A 15634-nucleotide genomic window follows, 5' to 3' on the forward strand; every position below is an offset into this window, starting at 1 on the left:
GGGAGAAGATGAATACATTGAAACCATGTTTTTCAAATTGATTTGATTACTGTTATAAATGACTTCTTGAATAAGAATCACAAATTGTCTTTAAAATAGAAAACACTTAGGAAAGAAAATGCAAATCTAAATGAAGAAATTAATGTTTTAATGAATCGTAGAAATCGTAAAAGGGGTCTACGATTTGAATAAACTATAATTGAACCTAAACACATTCCTTCTGATATCTGTTATATTTCTTTATCTAAGAAAGGTCACTCTAAACTATATTGTCCTATGTTAAATACAAGGAAAGACAAAAAATCTTTCAAGACTAACAAACTAAGACCCAACCGAATTTGGGTACCAATGAACAAACTTGTCTATGTTGCAGATGTCTTCAATAATCAAGTTAAAACATCAATCACGGTACCTCAAAATGGATGCTTGCGACATAAGATGGGAGAAAAATCTATGTTCCAAGAACTAATATTGAGCAAATGAGACACAATGACTTTTGGAGGAAAACAAAAAGATCAAATCATTGGTCAAGGTATAGTTGGCAATGGTATTTAACCTTCTATTAAAGATGTCTTGTTTGTTAAAGGTTTTAAGTATTAATCAATTAAGTGATAATAATTATGATATTATATTTAATCAAAAAAACATGCAAAAAAAAAATTAGTCCGAATGATGGATCTAAAATCTTTACAGGTCAAAGGAAAAACAACATTTATAAGATAAATCTATTTAGTCTAGAGAAACATCAGGTTAAGTTTCTTAAGTTAGAAATGAAGAGAAACCATTTTGGAACAAAAGATTATGTGCAAACCTTCGATTAATTTCTAAATTGAGTAAACTTCAACTAGTTAGAGGTCTACCTAAGCTTAGTTACAAAACTGAAACTATGTGTGAAGCTTGTCAAAAGAGAAAACAAACAAATAATTCCTTTACCCCTTAGAACTCTGTCTCTACCTCAAAGTCCATTGAGTTCTTACATATAGATCTCTTTGGGCCAGTGAAAACAACCTCTCTAAGTGGAAATAAACATGTCTTTCTTATTGTAGATGATTATACTAGGTAGATATGTGTAAAATTCTTTTAAAGTAAGGATGAATTCCACAAAGTGTTTATCACATTATGCAAACAAGTAACAAATGAAAATGGTCTTAAGATTGTAACAATTAGAAGTGATCATGGAGGAGAATTGGAAAACAATTTATTTGAAAGATTTTGTAAATAGAATGAAATCTCTCGCAACTTCTCCTCTCCTACAACACCCTAACAAAATACAGTTGTAGAAATAAATAATAGATCACTCCAAGAAATGGTCAGAACCATGTTAAATAAAATAAATGTTGCAAAACACTTTTGTGCAGAAGCAATTAACATTGCATGTTATATTCAAAATAACATCTTAATTAGGTCTATATTGAATAAAACACCAAATTAATTGTGGAAAGTTAAAAAAGCATAACATATCTTACTTTAAACAATTTGGTTGTACTTGTTATATGTTGAACATTAAAGATAACCTTGGTAAATTTGATTCTAGATCTCAAAAGTGTATCTTCTTTGAAAACTATGAAAGATCTAAGTCTTATAGAGTGTTTAATAGGGATACTCTAATTGTGGAAGAATCTATACATATTAAATTTGATAACTTGACCTTGAAAATTCAAAGCAAAATAATGATAGTGCAAGTTTACTAGAACTAGAGGAAGCAAATGGAGACAAACCAGAAGAACTTGAAAAATCAGAGGATACAAGCAAACCAAAAGAAGATGACTAATCTTTATAGGATGAATTAGATCAAGTTAGAAACAGTCTTGCTTAGTTAGAAGGAAGGTGTGGATGAAAGTACAAGTTGTATCATTCTGAAACTATAATCATTGGAAATGCAGGTGATCCTTTAAGGACCCAATCATCACTAAAAGATACCTCTTTGTTTGGCTTACTCTCATCAGTTAAGTCTACCTCTATTGATTAAGTATTGGTAGATGATGGAAGATTTCCTCTAATGCAAGAAAAGTTAAATGAATTCAAGAGAAATGATGTTTGGGATCTAGTACCTAGATCAAACAAGAACATTATTGGAACCAAGTGAATTTTCAGAAACAAGCTAAATGAAAAAGGTTAGAAGCTAAAACTTGCTGCACCAGGCTACTATCAACAAGAGGGCATTGATTAAACTGAGACATTTGCTCAAGTGGCTAGGTTAGAAGCTACTTGTATCCTACTTTCTTTTTCTAAAAATATTAACATTACATTATTTCAAATGGATGTTATTAGTGATTTTCTAAATGAAGAAGTCAATGTTAAACAACCTCCATGTTTTGAAAGTTCTGAATTTCCAAATCATGTTTTTAAACTTACGAAATCTCTATATGATCTAAAACAAACACCGAGGACATCATATGATAGACTTAGTAACTTCTTGCTTAAAAATAACTTTGAAAGATGACAAGTAGATAATGCACGTTTTAGAAAATCAATAGGAGATGACATTCTTATTAATCAAATTTATCTTGATAACATTATTTTTGGATCTACTAATGACACTCTTTGCCAAGAATTTTCTCAATGAATGAAGCTTGAATTTCAAATGAGTATGATGCGAGAACTTAAGTTCTTCTTAGGGGTACAAATTCAACAAAGTAAAAAAGGTATATACATTCATCAAACTAAATTTGCAAAAGAGCTTCTCAATAATTTAAGATGAGTTATTGTAAATCTATGGCTGCAACAATGCATCCTACTTGTTCAATTGAAAAATATGAATCATGCCAAAAAAATTGACCAAAAAACCTATAGAGAAATGACAGAGTTCGTACTTTACCTTACTGATGATGTGCAAACCTTAGAGTAGTTTAGTTTCATACATAGGATAAATTTTATATTTTATGTTTATGTTATTTTCATTCTATTAAAACAAGGTAAATTGAAAAGAAAAAAAAACAAGCAAGTTTCACTTTCAAGTCTTTTTGTCTGATGACAAAAGGGGGAGAGAGATGTTTGATAATGTGGGGAAAAAAATGCTTAGACTTAGGGAGAGCCTTAAGTAAGGGTGAGTCAAAGTATTTAAAAGACAGGTTGTTATCAAAAATACAATTTTGTCATCATCAAAAAAGGAGAGATTATTGGAACCAAGTTGGCTTTATACTTAGAGTATTGATGTTAACAAAATTATTTTATGAGAACAATATTTTTTTTTTACTTGGGTGGTAGTAATGTTTTGCTAGATACCGCTCATTGTTTATAATATTAAATAGATGATTTTGTTGAACCAAGTTGGCTTTATTCTTATTGTTTTTATGTTAACAAAAGTATTTTATGAAAACAATATATTTGATTTCACAGAATATGTAATAAGATTCATGTTTCTGAAGACAATTTAAAATAAAGTTTGATTCATATTTATAATTGAAGTAAATTTTTGACCAAGTTGAAAAGAAGTCATGGTCAAGATTTGAAGAAGATATGATCAACATCTTACCAACAATAAGATATGAATTATTTACAAGATGATTTGATCAAGATTTATCAAAAGAAGATATGATCAAGAATTGTTTACAAGAAAAAACACTCACAAGAAGATACAATTCATAATTAAACAAAGACTAAATTGAAGCCTTATCTTTATGGATTAATATATTTAAGGCTGAAGAAGAACATCATCGAAAAATCATAAAAGAGTAGAAAAACTCAAGCTCAAAATTCTAAATTTATCTAAGAGTTTTAAGAGAGAAACACTTGCTCGAATGAGAAATACTTACTAAGTTTTTTTCTAAGAGTGTGATAGTCATTATTATAATCAACTTGGTAAAAGCAAATCAAGTTCCAAACCTTTGTATTCAAACCCGATAGTGGTGTCAGTGTGCCTTCAACTATCTGGGATTGTTAGATTGTGTGGAGAAGACTTGGTTGAAAGTGTCAAAGTGTGTGTGTTCCTCAAAAGTCTGAGTTGTCAGGCTGTTTGAAAAGACTCTCTTAGAGGTTCAGGTGCTTTGCAATTTAAGTTAATTAATTTGTGGATAAAATCTTTTCGAGTAAAGGGACTAGATGTAGTCAACTTAATGGTGAACCAAGATAAATTACTTGTGTCACTTTATTTTTACACTCCTTAGTTTTGTTATTGCTTCTACTTCAAGTATATCATCAAGTCTAAACCAATTTAATCATATAATGGAAAAGTTATTAACTTAATCAAACACAATTCAACTCCCTTTCTCGTGTTTGCACCTTTATATTTAACATTATTACCATCGCTACAAGAACCTACAAGGTCACACACATGAGAGCAAATTAATGAGGGGTTAAAAACGTAAATAAGTAAAACTTATTAATTCAATGGTGCGATCTTATGATGCATTGCCACTAATTAAGTGAAAAACGGAACACCATAAACTAGCATTGAAATTGAGACTTCTCCATTGGAGGTCTGTTCATGTGAACTACGTAGAGACACTGTCAATAAAGCAAAGTTTGTAATTGTGATCATTATCAGAGTTTATCTCGCTAAAAGAGGTAATCTTATAACTCTTATTCATGAGCATTCGTAAGGATCCATGGAGAAAAAATTTATTTTTAATCCGCCATAATTATCTGGTTTAATCGTAATTTTTCTTCAGGGGTATCAGAGCCAATTATGAAACCATAATTTGATTTTATGTGATTACATGTGCTTACAATTATGAATAGTAGAACATACATATATTTTTATGTGTTATGTAATGATTATCAAAAAACTAATTTTCTTACGCTTATATGTGATATATATTACTTCATATGATTAGTATATCAAGTGTTTATAATGTTATGTTTTTTGTATCAAGTGTTGATACTGATTTGAATCCATGTGTTTCTTTGAATAAACAAATCAATATGATCCAATATGTTGCACACAAGTTGATTTCATTTTGGTCATGGCGGTTGTGCATAGGACCATCGATTAAATCGTTATGATAATTTTGAATAGGCATATAATTGATTTGTATTACTATTTGTTATTGCATAGTGAATGGTTACGACCTTAATCCTTTTATTTTAATTTATTTTGGATTATTAAATATGACCTGCGTGTTGCGCCTCTCTTTTAAATTTTATTTGTACATTCTTTTATCATCTCACTTCCTTGTATAAAAAACAAGTATTCTATTTGTGTGTTGTAACGAAGAAGACAAGGAGACAAATTGAAAGGAGGACAACCTTAGAGGTCACGCATGGAGAAACAAGATCCATTATAGATTTAGCTAAGATTCTCACATTGGCTTGCGAGAATAAATGTGCTAGGGGCCATAACCATGTCATTTTATTTACTATATTTAAGTATGATTTGCATGTATGAATATAGTAGGTTAAATAGTTTAACAATACGAGGAGATCAAATTTAATTGAAATCCCTTAAACTGTATATTAAGTTAAAAGCTTTCCAAAAGTTAGCACTCGTGAAGACTATTATCGAAAATGTGGGTTTGCTAAAGCAAAGTACATTTTATATACTAGTAAGATGTGATGGGATAAGTGTAATATCCAACTACTATCTTTTGGGTCTCACTTAACTAAACAAGGTATAATAGGATTGAAAGGTTTAGAAGCAAAAATGTTGGGACTATCCATATGATGTATTAGAGTTATTCTCCCAACCATCTGATAGTTGTATGAGATACAATTGGAAGGAGTTCCTACCTAAATGACTGAGTTTTGAGTGATCAATCAAAACTAACTTAAAGCAAAACAAAATATGGATCTCAGCCCACTTGTAAGTCTTCCAACAAGATTTTCCAAATCAAATGTTGAAGGTCATTTGGTTTGAATAAAATAGTGGGAGACTTATTTAATTAAAGACCTAATTAAACGTTTTATAATATTACACTTATATTTGCATAGTTTCAATCTAGATTACCATGACATCAAATACCTCTAATAACTTGTTGCAATCAATCCTTGAGAAGGATAAGTTGTTGGATCACTTTTTTTGGACTGACACCGAAAATTAAAGGTTGTCCTCAAAAAGAAGAAAAAGTTGCATGTTCTCAAAGGCCCCAATTCCGAAGAATCATCTACTTCTGCATCCAAGGCTGAAAAAATGCTTATAAGAAGCACCTAGATGACGCCTTGGATGTAAGTTGCATCATGATAGGTACTATGAATTCTGAGCTTCAGAAGCAATACGAGAACATGGATGTGTTAGATATGACCAAACACTTGAAGATGCTTTATCAAGGGTCAGCTAGGCATAAAAGATTTAAAGTTTCCAACGCCTTCTTTCAAACCAAATTGTCAATGGGAAGCCATGTAGTTCCTCATGTGGTCAAGATGATTGGGTATGTTGAGAACCTTGAGCGATTTGGTTTTGCCCTTGAGCGAGAGCTTGCGATTGATTTGATCATGAAATCATTGGCGGAGATCTTCAAGTAGTTTGTCATGAATTTCATTATGAATGTGGTGGACAAAACTCTACCAGAGCTGTCAAGCATGTTGAGAACTACTAAAAAGAACATTAACAAAGGAAAGGGAAAAAGCATGTAGAGGTAAAGGCAAGGATGTTTCCAAGCCTAAACCTGTTGTTCTTGCTTTGAAGCCTTGAGGTGGTGTGGCTATGGAGGGAAATTGCTTCCAATATGATAAGAATGGACATTGGTAGAGGAACTGTCCAAAATACCAAGAAGAAAAGAAAAATGAAGGTGAGGCTTCCCTTTTATGTATTTTGTTATATAAACTTGTTTATCTACTTCTGCATCATGGGTATTGGATATTGGATGTGGTTCTCACATTTGTACTATTGTACATGAACTAAAAATGAGTAGAGCATTGAAAAAAGGTGAAGTTGATCTACAAGTTAGCAATGGAGAAAAAGTGGTTTTATTATTCAGTTAGAGAACTTCTAGTCTGTGCCTGCAATTAGCTGGAATATTATTTCCATTTTTTGTTTGAACAAGTCTAATTTTTCCTTAATAATAATGTACAAATGTTATTCAATTTATTTAAATGATATTTTTAATGCTAGTGCATAAATGAGTAATGGACTTTATGTCCTTGATCTCGAAAACCCCATCTATAACATTAATACTAATAGGATAAAATCAAATGAGTTGAAATCCAACTTATCTTTAGCATTTTCGTTTTGACCACATAAATGAGACACACATATCCAAACTCTATAAAATCGAACTATTGGACACTTTTGATTATGAGTCATTTGAGAAATGGGAGTCTTGTTTACTAGGGAAGAAGGCATTGCCATGTTATTGCAAAAAAAAAATTTAAACACAATTATTTTATTGATGTTTTAATGATAACAAATAAAAATAAATAAAGAACAAGTATTTCGTAACTATATATGCTAAGTGTGCAAATTAAATGCAAGAGTTATGTTAACAAGTGTGCTAGAAATCTTCCAGCGAAGCAATATACGATAAAACAAAAGAAATACTGCAAAAATAAAGTGTAGTAGAGCATGCGTCGAAATATTACTTTTATCCTCTGATGATTGGATGAAGGCAAAAGAAATCATGACTTTACTCCAGTTTGACAACGTAAATCTGGTGACAAGTGCCCTTTTGGTTGCAAGCTTTAGTTGACTATGGGAAGCGAGCAACGTAGTACCTCGATTGCCTATGATAAACCTAATTGGATTATGTTCCTCTGCCTCTGATACATAAGTGTAACAAGAGTTAATCTGCCTCTGTCTCTAACAAGCATGATACAAATTCTTCTACCTCTGCCTCTAACAAGCGTTACTAGAAATATTTTACCTCTTCCTCTGACAATCATCCTATAATAATCATCCAAAATTTGCTTGCTCTGATAATATGTACCCTTTAATAACCTACTTGCTCTGATGGTCTCTAACGCAAAACTTTGATTGTTATATCCTCTGATCTCATACCCTCTATTTCCCCTAGTTTTCATACAAATTTCAAGGAGTGATTTTTGGGAGTTAGTTTTTGAGCTCAACGAATAGATTTTTTCTTCAATGGTTCAATTGCTGAAACCCATAAAGATATATGTTGTCCTTCTGCAAATGAAGTACACAAGCCTAACCCTAAAGTAAAAATGTCATACACTAAAGAATCTCCAACAGAAATATCTCTACGGAAACAACATGTTTGTATTTAAAATTAAATGGTTTTGTTAATAAAAAGAGAGAGAGAGAGAAAAAATAAAATGAAAAGGGAAGTTATAAAAAAGCCAAGAACACATAAAAAAGCATGAATGGAAACTCCTTTCAGTAGAGAGTTATTAGAATTGATGTAAATCTGTCAAGTGGGGGATTGTTGGAAATGACGTTGGAAAACCTTAGAGGTAGTTGGTGTGAATTAAAATAATAAGGAAATCTCACATAGGAGGGATAGCACACACTAGTAGTGTTTATGAGATGAATGTATGTCAATTGGGATGTGCCCAAGGGGTATTCAATTTTGTGAAGGAGTGAGAATGCACTTAAATCTACCACCACACGCGCACGGGCCACTGCTGCCGTTCTTACGGCCGACTCAGCTGAGCTGAGGCCTGAGCCTGATATTGTTACGTTTTACACTAGTTCGCAATTCAACTTAATAATATCTTTAGTGGCTAAAATTTAATTTAAAACATTTTTTTCAAAATTCAAAAACAACGCACTTCTTCAAAATGATGCATGTTCTCCAATCTCAAATCTTCAAAACATTACATCACTCAACTTTCAAACCCTCTAAGCCATGTTGGTTGAGTAGGTAAAGCATCCTTCTCTACCCAACATCAATCAACTCTTTCTCTAAAGTGGTAAAAATTTAAGATAAGTATGTATGATGAAAGAGATCTAGTAATATGACATAAAGGGAGATATGGACATTGAAATGTTTCAAAAACACCGATAAGCCCAACGTAAGAAAGAGATCTAGTAATATGATTTTTTTACATTAAGGATTTTGCGAGCGAAAATACCGGCCAATTAATTTTCTTCTTTTGAGTAATCAACCGCATAACTTTACTCTCTCACATCTTGGCATTTCACAACAACCTAGTGAACCATTTTAATTATACACTATGTTGAGCATTAGCCAATACATCTGAACATGCAGGAATGAAAGAAAGGTCTTCCAACATAGACTACAAAATAGAAATCCTATTAAACCCTTCAAAATATTTTACATTGTTTAGATCAACTTCAAGTCCTTCACATTTTAACCCAGTAACATCAACCCACATTTGTTCAATAAATCTTCATGGATATATCCTTAAAACATGTTAACATACAACCTTTAACTTTCAAGTTACAATAAAAGACTTTGATAAGAGTCTCAAAATATTTTCTTTAATATCCAAAAAATCATCTAAATCTTGATAACTCAATAGCTTCGGAAACTAAAAATGCATAACCTCTCTAGTAAGTAAATCAATAAAATGCATAACCTTTGTCTTTATGTTTGCTGTTTACTTGTTTACCTGCATCTTTCAAACTTATTTACTTGGTTTTTAATATGTTCACTTTATCTTAATTTTGTTTGCGTTGTTTCACTTTGATCCTTGGTTTATAATATTGTACTTTAGATATTGAGTTAAATAAGATTTTGGATTCTATAAATATATCATATTTCATTTTTAGTTTCTCTAAAAAATTTCTTCAAACAATGGTTTCTCAAATATTTGTCGTTAATAATTTTGATCACTGTGTATAAATCAATTTGTATGCATTGTGTTAATTTTTGAATTATTTTTTACATACATGTTTAGAAAATTTTAATAATCTCTCACGCAAAATTTTAGAATTGTTTAACAAGTAATGAATTAAATGTGAATTTTTTTAAGTTTTAGTACTTCAAAATTCATATTTAATTCATCTTTTGTTAAAAAAAATTAAAATTTTTGTGGTGAAGATTATTATAATACTATAAATATACCTGAAAAAATCATTTAAAAATTAGATTGATATATATGCATGAGTTAACTCAAAAGCCAATAACAAAATTGTTGATAGAAAATATTTAGGAACCATTATTTGAAGAAACATTTTAAAGACTAAAAATAAAATATAATATATTTGTAGGGCCAAAAACTTATTTAACCCTTAGATATTTTGTTTATTATTTTAGTGCTTTGAATTTGATGTTTTACCAAACTTTGTCTTGAGCATACTTTGATTTTGTTGATTCCATTTTTTCCACCCTATATTTTTTTTGTGTTGCGACTCATTTTTGCATAGAATGAATAGTATTATAGTTTAATATAAATGTTAGTTGTTTGTTTTGCGCAAGAACAATTTGATACTATTGATTTTGTTGTTGTTGTTTTCTTTTTGATAATGTTAAATGGGAATAAAGAAGATTGTAAAATTTGTTTCAAGTTTAATATTCGCGCACTTGCACTTATGACTCAAATTCAGGGGGAACATCACCATGCATCGTTTTTCATCCAACAATTTGAGAAAGTTTCATCAACAAAGTCTCATAAAGTTTTGCTAGTTTTTCCATTATCAAAAGGCTGAGATTGTAACTATAAGAGTATTCTAGTTAGTTTAGACTTAGTGATTTTGAGTGATGTCAAAACTAATTTAGTCTAGATTAGATGATGTGTATGTCTTGCAAGTGCTACTTGAATTAGCAAAATCTCACGAAAAGAATGTTATGCATGCATAAACTTTATAGTTTATTCATATTGCATTCGCACAATTTGAAATACTTAAAAACCATTTCTAATTTATTTTTAACTTTGTAAATCAACTTAATGACTTATGAATCGACTGAAAGACATCAAAAACTAATGTCCCAGACTATGAATCGACTTACATATCATGTGAGTCGACTCACCTCAAAACAGAAGTTTCTGTAAGTCAACTTACAAAGGCATGAATCGATTCACACTACTGCAGGTTTTAAAAACTTATTTCAAAGACTCATTAAGTTGACTCACAACCCTGTGAATCGACTTACAGATGATTTTGTGCCAGTTAGGACAATTACAAATTTGTTATTTCCTTTGGCAAATGTTTTCTTTTGCCCATTCTTTTTCATGCATCATATATAAGCATTCTAAAACATCTTAGACCCTAGAATACTTTCACCCATTCCACAAACTCGTGTATTGAAGATCATAATATACATTCAAATTTCTTTCTTGCTCAAGTCGCCTGAGCAATCGAGATTTGGCATGAGAAACAACATCATCAAGGGTATACCCTTTGTTGGGTGTTTATCTCATACGCAAATCATCAAGAGATATCAATGGATGTCACATCGAAGGACTAAAGAGGACATATCTTTAGGGTTCTATAGAGGTATAGTCTCTAATGTCGATATTGCATGTTTTGAAATGTGATATTCATCTTGAAGATAGAGGTACCAAATTTTTGGAGGATTGTTTCGAGAATCTGGTTTAAGAGCGTTTAGGAAGAAATTATTGGGGTACAGGTGTTTATAACAATTGGTCATGAATCTTGTAAGCGTTCAAAATTGAACATTAAAGGAAGAAACTCTCATTCAATTGAATGAGGACTATATCTACTCTACAAGTGAATACAAAGTAGAGGAACAAGTCTAAATCGTCGTGTGTTTCTCTTTTTCCCTCATTCTTTTAATTTCTGAAATTTACTTTGTTAATTGATTTCATTCATATCAGTGTTTTGTGTTGAAATTAATAGAAATATTGCGATATTAAAATTTTTTGTTTTTGAATCTTATTTGGATTTCAATAGTTGAGTGAAAATTTTGGTTTACATTGTTCTCAACATCTTATTTTTCATTAAGGATTTTAGAGATCTTCACATATTTGATTGAAGCTAAAAAGCCTTTTAAAATCTTCAATCCAATTTTGTTTTTCTCGTGTAAATTGTCACTGATTTTGTGTTAGTTGATTTTAATACTATCTTACTTTCAAACACAAATTTCAATATGCATTTGTCTCATGTTCCAACCTCAATTGGGCTTTTAGTCCTTTTAGTTCACTATAAAGTTCGAACCCAACTTTTAGACACTCTAAATTCAAAAGAAACCTAAAGAAAAACAACATCAACTCACTATCATTCACATGTTAATAGGTGGATAAATATTTTTGCTGGTGTTTGATGTTACTACTACATGTTTAGGTTAATAACACATGTATAATATCTAAGTCGTTTACTTTGTGAAAACACTTGTTTTCTTTTCATAAAACTTGTGTTAATTTTATTTGTTAATAGAGAGGTAAAAGAATTTTGAATGGAACAATTCTCTACGATTCTAAAAACAATGAAAATGTCAAAAAATTATTTTCATTATTTCAGAGATGTATCTTCATTAATTGATATTTTAAGTTATCTCTCTGACAATGATTTACTTCAAATAAAAGTCTTTCATCAAAGTAAAACGGACACACACTTTAGAAAAGGAAAATAAAATAAGTTTTCATAAAGTAAACGATCCATAATTTTCCTTTATCTCATTAAAGATTGCATTAAAACTATTAATGATTAGTTTTTTTTTTTGTCCATATTTTATGTCAAAGGTTGTTTGTATTTGCTCATTGATAAATATAATTACATATAAAGAAATAGAGCACCAAATTTATAATTCGTACATGACACACAAAATCTCAAGGACCATTTTGGATAAAGGAAAAAAATACAGCTATAGTCATTTAAGTTTAATTAAATTTCTGCTTAGGTACTTTAAGTTTATTTTATCTCCATTTAGTCCTGTAAGTTATATTTTATTTACGTCGTTAGTCTTTTATCTCAATTTCGATAATAATTAGGTCAACTGAAAGCTTCTAGTCATTAGAAATTCTATCAAATACTTCAAGAATATTATATCCTTCATACTAATCCTTCAGAAAATATTTATCAAATCTTATAAATTGTCTCTATTTCTTAATTTTATCTACAATAATTTAAACACATGTATAGCCTTAAAAACAAGGTAATACATGTATGCCCACACAACCAATGTCTTTTACTTCCTTCACATGCAACGTAGCTTGGACAGTTGACTTGTTGCAACGTTTCAATTTGATCTTAACATTTCATGACAACAACTTGAGAAAACATTCAAACTTAAGGATCACGTGTGAAATTTAATATATCTTAAAGGCTAATGGTTGATACTGAATCTAAATTAAAGAACTCAATCAGAAAAAAATAAACTTAAAAGAGCTAAACAAAAATTGAGCTAAACATAAAAAATTAAATATATATTTTTGCCTTGAATAAAACTATTATTCTCTGTGTTCTTTATTGTCACAATTTATTGCCTTTGGTTTATTGTCACAATTTATTTTCTTTTTCTTTTTTCTTTAATAATTTATTTTCCTTTTCTTAGCATTAAAAGAAAATTTAATTTATATGTATTCATAATATATTATAGGCTAAATTGCCGTTTTGTTTTTCTATTTTAGTTGAATCACGAAAATAGACTCTCCATTTTATTTGTCTCCACTTTTGGTTCTCCAAACATAATTTTGGTCCAAAACTTGATGAAATGTCATTTTTTATTGATGTGTCAAAAAAAAGATGATGTAGAAGACTCCATGTGGATTAGTTATATTTTATTATTATTATTATTCCAAATTTGTAAAATACATTTTCTATTTTTAAAAACGCATTTCCTATTTTACTACATCATTTAATTACAAAAAAAATATAAATAAATAAAAAGACAGTTATTCTAATCCTAATACGTGAGAACTGAAAAACATGAGCTCAGAAATGTGAGGACTTGAGAAGTCAAATGCAAAGCAAACCTAATTCTATAGCGTTGGTGCTTCTGATGGAGTGTCTGCAGGAGTGGTGGCAGAAGAATTAGAGGAAGCAGGAGGATGAGACGGTGGAAGTAAACGGTGGAGGGTGAAGGAGAAGCATCGCTCTTCACATAACAAGAGGAGATGCAATTGGTGACTTAGCGGAAGGAGAAACCACATGAGACTAAGAAGACTTTAGAGCAGTGGCAACGATAGATTTGGTCAGAGACAAAGCAAGCGACGATGCCAGTGATTGAGCAACGGTGGAACTAACCAATAATGAAGAAGAAGATAGGATGAAATGGAATTAGAGATTAGAATATGAATGTGTCTTTTATATATATATATATATATATATCTTTTGTAATTAAATGATGTAACAAAATAGGATATGTGTTTTAAAAATAGAAAATATGTTTTACAAATTTGCAATAATAATAAAATATAATTAATCCACATGGAGTCTTCTACATTATCTTTTTTTTTTTTCACACATCATTAAAAAATTGACATTCCATAAAGTTTTGAACCAATATTTTGTTAAAAAGACCAAAACTACAGACAAATAAAATAGAGAGATTATTTTTGTGATTCAGCTAAAATAGGAAATCAAAACTACAATTAAGCCTATTATATATTATGAATACATATAAATTAAATTTTCTTTTAATGCTAAGAAAAGGAAAATAAATTATTAAAGAAAAAAGAAAATAAATTGTGACAATAAACCAAAGAGAACTCAACCGACACAGCTTGTTGGATCGTAAATATTAAACAAGGTCATAAGTGCGAGATCTGCCAAGATTCTTGGTTTACATTTTTCCCATGTGGGTGTTCATTATTCTAGACTATCCCCCTCATCCTCCATGTGTAGATACTGATTTCTTCATATTAATAGGCACCCACATAATACAAATATTTAACAAACTGCTCATGTGTTTTAGCGGTCTTTTTATATTCGAGGTTAAGTTGCTCAAAAACAATTTTTATTGTTCATAAAATAATAAAGGTTATGCTAATAAATGTTTTTATGGTATTTGTTGAGAAATTAAAATAAAAATAAAAGCGGATAATTGTATGAAAAATATTAAAATTTTAAAGGATTGAATGTACCACTTTTAAGATTATAGATTTCTATTTTTAATGTCTTAAGGGTATTTGTTAGTATTTATCAAATAATAAATGTGTTGCTAGTATGTGACCTAAGTAATGTTAAGAATTTCAAAAGTAGATTTTTTTAAAAAGTTTTTTTTTTAATTATTTTTAACCTTTTAAGAAGTTGAATACACATGTTATAAAATAAAATTTCTGCATTTAATACTTTCATATATATCTTTGGGACATGAGTTAACATTTTGCTAAATAATTAGTCTCTTAATAATCATGGTAGGGCAAAAATAATAATAATAATAATAATAATAATAATAATAATAATAATAATAATAATAATAATAATAATAATAATAATAATAATAATAATAATAATAATAATAATAATAATAATAATTGAAAGAAAAAATGAATTATTTAGAATTGAGTATAATGAATATATGATACTTTATATATAAAGTTTGATTATAAATAATTAAACTACCAAATCTTAACTACTCTATATAGTAATCATAAATCTAACAAATTTTAATTATCTTGTAGTAAAATATAACTAAGTTCTTAAATCATAACGTAATAGATAAATGTCAAAATTGTTAAATTGAACATTATAATCTAATGTTTAACAGTTGTGCGTGAATTTTTTACGGTATATATATGTAATGTCACATTTGCTACAATAGTATATCTATGGACAAATATTAGTAATGCTATTTAAGTTAGTGGAAGTATCCAATCCAACCCACCTAAAGTACAACCGCTACAATGTAATTTGAGTGGTGAAGCTTCGTTGGGCCATAGGTCGTTAAGCCGTTGTGCCATAGGTTGTTGAGCCGCTATAATGTAAATTTAC

Source organism: Cicer arietinum, chromosome 1 (assembly GCF_000331145.2).
Source record: "Cicer arietinum cultivar CDC Frontier isolate Library 1 chromosome 1, Cicar.CDCFrontier_v2.0, whole genome shotgun sequence".
NCBI lineage: Eukaryota > Viridiplantae > Streptophyta > Magnoliopsida > Fabales > Fabaceae > Cicer > Cicer arietinum.